At 43.5% G+C, this 5,795-nt stretch overlaps 1 pseudogene; it reads left to right on the top strand.

Annotated features, from left to right (window-relative positions):
* The first annotated feature begins 1,602 nt into the window (after nt 1–1,602).
* LOC105520234 lies at nt 1,603–2,188 on the top strand (annotated as a pseudogene).
* The last annotated feature ends 3,607 nt before the right edge of the window (nt 2,189–5,795 follow it).

Here is a 5,795-nt window from a genome sequence, read left to right as displayed (position 1 = left end):
GTGTTAGCCAGGATGGTCTCGATCTCCTGACCTCGTGATCCGGCCGTCTCGGCCTCCCAAAGTGCTGGGATTACAGGCTTGAGCCACCGCGCCCAGCCTGATTGTACATCTTAACATTGATGTTTTTCATCTCTTTCAGGACTGAGAACTTACACATTTTTGAACTCCTTTACTTCCCTCTTTCCTTCCAATTCCTTAGGAATGAGCATGCATTTGTGTAATTGAGTTGAATAAAATTTAACATATATTTCCTATTAAATTTTTAAGCACAAAAGTCCAGTTTCTTTGTATACCTTTCCTTGGGGAGCACAGAGTGCTGTATTGAGTGTTGGTGACCTGTTTCAAATTCCTCTTTAGTCCCTAACCAGCTATACAACTTTGGGCAAGTCGTCTAACTTCTCTGGATCTTCATTTTTTTCACATGTAATGTAAATGAGATGGTACCAGGTAAATTCCTAGGTATCTTCTAGTTCTCACATCACACAGGTAACATTTTTCTTCCAAGAAGTTCTTTCCTACTCTGTTGTAAATATTGCCCTCCTCCAACATAGTGTCATCTCTTTGAGGCAGAACTTGCTTCTTTCTAGAAGTGTAATTTGTTCAGTGTCTTGAACCCTAAGATAACAGTAGCACTACTATCCCAAAAGTATAGCCAAGACTTTAATGTGAAGTAGGTCTTACTCACTTTTTTTGTGTGTGTGATAAAATCCTTTGAAAATTTGTTGCAGCTGTGCATGGTGGTTCATGCCTGTAACCCCAGTACTTTGGGAGGCTGAAGCAGAGGACTGCTTGATCCCAGGAGTTCAAAACCAGCCTGGGCAACAAAGCAAGACCCCATCTCTACAAAAAGAAAATGTTTTAAAAAATAGCCAGGCATAGTGGTTTGCACCTGTAGTCCTAGATACTTGGGAGGCTGAGGCAGGAGGATTACTTGAGCCCTGGAGGTTGAGGCTGCAGTGAGCCGTGATTATGTACTTCAGCCTGGGCAGTGGGAGACCCCATCTCATTAAAAATGAAAAGAAAAGAAAATCTGTTGGCCGGGCGCGGTGGCTCAAGCCTGTAATCCCAGCACTTTGGGAGGCCGAGACGGGCGGATCACAAGGTCAGGAGATCAAGACCATCCTGGCTAACCTGGTGAAACCCCGTCTCTACTAAAAAATACAAAAAACTAGCCGGGTGAGGTGGCAGGCGCCTGTAGTCCCAGCTACTCGGGAGGCTGAGGCGGGAGAACGGCGTAAACCCGGGAGGCGGAGCTTGCAGTGAGCTGAGATCTAGCCACTGCACTCCAGCCTGGGCGACAGAGCGAGACTCCGTCTCAAAAAAAAAAAAAAAAAAAAAAGAAAATCTGTTGAAAGCTAGAGACCCACTCACAGAAAAACATATATAAGCATATATACACAAAATTTTAGGGGGCTCTTAGACCCTCTGGAGCCCATCTATATACTCTCTAGGAATCCACAAATCCTAGGCTAAGACCATTTGACTTCGGAACATTCAAAGGATCCTTGGAGATTAACAAAATTGTCAAAAACACTCAATTCCTATTGGAAAAGGGAGCTGCTAAATTACATTAAGAATATTAAAACTCTTTTTGCTGCTGCAGCTGAAGCCATGCGTGTGCTCAGGCTTCAGAGGAAGTTTGTCTCCAGTGTCTTTCACTATGGCAAAAAGAAGGTCTGGTTGGCTCCCAGAGACCAGTGTTAACTCCCATCAGCAAATCCAGAAGCCAGTCGAACATGGGCTGATCATCCGCAAGCCTATGCCTGTCCATTCCCAGGCTCCTTGATGCCAGAAAAACCTTGGCCCAGCGCAAGGGTAGGCACCTGGGCATAGGTAAGCAAGAGGGTACAGCCAATGCCCGAATGCCAGGGAAGGTAACCTGGATGAGGAGAATGAGGATTCTGTGCCAGCTGCTTAGAAGATACTGTGAATCTAAGAAGATTGATTGCCACATGTATTGCACTCTGTACCAGAAGGTGAAAGGGACAGTGTTCAAAAACAAGCATATTCTCAAGGAATCATCTGCAAGCTGAAGGTAGACAAGTCCTGCAAGAAGCTCCTGGCGGACCAGGCTGAGGCCCACTGGCCTAAGACTAAGGGAGCGTGCAAGCTCCATGACGAGTGCCTCCAGGCCAAGAAGGAGGAGATCATCAAGATGTTGTCCAAGGAGGTAGAGACCAAGAAATAAAGCTCCTCCTTTCTTGTCTATACATAGTGGCCTCAGTAATTACATAGACCATCATTCAAATAAAACAGGCTTTTATCTGCTTGGAAAAAACCCAGCTCTCTAAAACCCAACCTTTAATGCTTACTTACTTGCAAATATCCTCTTCATAAATCAGATCATGTACTAACTGCTTAAATCTTTTAGACTAGAATGTGAACTCCATACACTGTAAGGTACTATATAATCTGGCTCCTGCCCAACCTTGTCTTATACTTTTGTGCCCCACTGGCTTCCTTTGGCTCTGGGAACACACCCACTCTCTATAAGTCACTCTGTTTCTGCTGAAGGGTCTTAGAGTGACCTGTTTTCTCTACCCTGACCACTTCCCCTGTTGCCATCCTTAAGGTCTCAGTTCAAATGCCCCTCTTCATTTGAACTTCCCCCACCACCTTCACCCCTACCCTAAGTCATTCACTATTGCCTCACCCAGTTTTCTCCCCATGTAGTCCATCTTGTCACAGTCCAGGCCGTGATTTTTGTTTATTGACTTGGTGTCTTCTCTCTCCACTCGAATGTTAGTTTCATGAGATAGGGAGCCTTACCTATCTTATTTATTTACCTATCTTATTTATAACCATATTCCCAGAGCTAGGTGCAGTGCCTGGCACATACGGGTAGTAGACACTCAATCACTGTTTGTCAATGAATAAATTTCAGCCAGGGATGGATTAAGTAAGACCTTAAGAGGGTCTAAACACTAAGGATTATGGTGCTCCTCCCCCATATTTAATTCTAACTAGCAATTTTGGTGCTCCTTCCCCATATTTAACTCTAACTAAAAACAGTACTAAACCACACACTTACATGTACTGAAGCAAAAATAGCTTCTTTCTAGATTATCTGATTGTAAATCTTGGACTCCCTGCCTTGCTGGTGCCCTAAGTTTATGTGCTCTTCCTCCGTCCTGGGGGAATCTAGCACTCAGCCCTCTAGATGTGTTGGACACTGTTTTAGTTTAAGATTGCCTATGACTACAAACAATATTGATATTGATGAAAATTATGTTAAATCTATAGATCAATTTGGGAAGAAATGACATCTTTATTGATTCTTCCAATCCATGAATATAGTATGCCATTCCAATTAGTCTTCTTTAATTTCTTTCATCAGCATTTTATAATTTTCAGCACACAGATCTTGTACATGTTTTGTTAGATTTATATGTAAATACTTCACATTCTTTGGAGCAATTGTAAATGGTTCTGTTTTTAATTTGTTTCCACATATTTATTGTTAGTATGTAGAAAACCTTTCTCAGAAAAAGAAAGAGAAATGTACTCTTCAGTGAAATAAACTTGTTTAGTGGTTTCTCCTTCACCTGCTGGGCAGGTAACAATCTATTTATCTTAACATTCAAGTACCTTCACAATGTGCCTCTGTATCTCTTAAACTTAACCTCATACCTAATTGCTACATACCGATTTCTACTGCTACTGGAAGGGTTTACTCTTCTCTCACCTGAATATACCTTACTCATTATTCATTCCACCTCCTTGTCTTGGTTCATTGCCATTTGCCCTCTGGAATCGTCCCTCCACTGGCTTCTTCACTGCAAACTAAATCTGAATTATCCTTCAAGGATAAGGTCAAAACTCATATTTATAAGGTGCCTTCCCTTATAATCCCAGCCTACATTGCTCCTTTTCTCTTTTTTGAGATGGAGTCTCACTCCATTGCCAGGCTGGAGTCTGGAGTGCAGTGGTACGATCTCGGTTCGCTGAAACCTCCGCCTCCCAGGTACAAGTGATTCTCCTGTCTCAGCCTCCTGAGTAGCTGGGACTACAGGCGCCCATCACCATGCCTGGCTAATTTTTGTATTTTTAGTAGAGACGGGGTTTCACCATGTTGGCCAGGATGGTCTCGATCTCTTGACCTCGTGATCCACCAGCCTCAGCCTCCCAAAGTGGTGGGATTATAGGCTTAGGCCACCGCGTCCGGCCCCCTGACTCTTTTAACCAATATTGTACATCACTCAATCACTGATTTCGTTTTTAATGAGCTTTAATCTACGTCTTGTTTCCAGAAATAGATGAAATACCCTGAGAGGCTTCCATGATAGCTATGATGGCACCACGTCATACATTACACACACTTAATTGTGTAACTGAGGAAAGGGGAGAAACGTTTCAAGCCATGTCAGTTAAAGCAAGGTTATGGGAACTTTGGCATGCAAAGGGGATACCATTAATTCTTATGAATCTTTCCTCCAGGCAAGATCCATGCTCTGTACCACTAGTAAAAGGACTATCTTCTCTTTCATTCCTAAAAATCCCAACACCTCCAACAAAGGTCTACGTAGAGTCAGTAGATTTTCAGGGGTTTCCTGGTAGAGCACAAATAATCCCAAGGAAGCTGCAGTAACACCTCCTGGCCAGCAGAGGACAGGGAGCAGTGGGAGAGATTTGCTTCCCCTAGCAGAAGTCTTCCAGAGGCCAGAGGCATAGGCTCAAAGTTGCTTCTCCATCTGTGGCCTTCAGGCTTTACCTACTACTGCCAGAGGTAGTAGTAGCCCATCTTCAAATGGGCTTTTTCCCCTCCTATAAAAGATGGGCCAGAAGTTCCCAGAACCTTACCCCGCGACACTAACCTTCAATGATTACCAATCATAAGGAATGCCCTTTAGTTGCAGGACTTAAAGGCAGAAAAGTAGTAACAGGGGTGTATTATCTTTCTAACCCACCCAAACCTGCTTCTCAGTTCCTTTGCTAGTGGAAAAAAGTGTTTTAGGCAGGGTGCACATGGATATGCCACAACAAACAGTGCCTTTAGGGTCCCGTGTCCCAATCCGGCACATTGCAAATGGAATATTTTAAGAGTTAGATTATCCCTACACATAAATTCTGGCTCATGGAGCAGTCCACTCGCAGGGGGCTTTTCCGTCATTAATCACATCTTTGTTATGTGATATCCACGTGAGTACTTCTCAGTAGAAGCAGCTTCATGCTCAAATGCTCAAAGAACATTGGAATAAAGCTCCAATTGTCCTATTCAGTGATTCCAAGTCCTGGTTTGTCACCACATCAGGTCTCTCGTTTTCCAAAGTGCGTAATATCATCTCAAAACAAAGAGATTTTAACGAATTCAAATAATAAAATACACGAGGTACGTGGAGTTAAATCAATACAGGGTTTTGTACCTCTCAAGAGGCGGTGAACCCCTGGTCTGATTTAAAGATGTTTTTGCGCTGCGTCCTGTAGAAAACATTTTTAAAGAAAATGTAGGCTGCTATCCTTGTATTTGTAAATATATGTAAAGTAATGTAGGAACATTTATGTGGGGGCTTCCAACCATAAACATATAGGTAGCTGAATGCCTGACAACAGTAGTGTGATTTTTCTTGAAGTACCTGTAACTTCTGAGAGATGGCAGAGCCTTGCCTTTTGCATTGGTCAGGCTTTTTACCGAGCGATTGTAATTCTCTCAAATCAGTGTTTGCGTTTTTTGATGTTGGTGAGGCAACTGGAAACAGCTCAAGGAGGAGGGAAAGGTTCTGCGTCTGGGTGAGGAGAAAACCCTCCGATACCTGTTGGGGCGCAGCACTGGAGGGGGTCGGGGCCGCGAGCCCGGG

This window comes from Colobus angolensis, unplaced genomic scaffold, assembly GCF_000951035.1.
Source record: "Colobus angolensis palliatus isolate OR3802 unplaced genomic scaffold, Cang.pa_1.0 Scaffold11, whole genome shotgun sequence".
Classification (NCBI taxonomy): Eukaryota; Metazoa; Chordata; class Mammalia; order Primates; family Cercopithecidae; genus Colobus; species Colobus angolensis.
The sequence above is the reverse complement of the archived record's forward strand: the minus strand, read 5'-3'. Positions and strand labels throughout refer to the sequence as shown.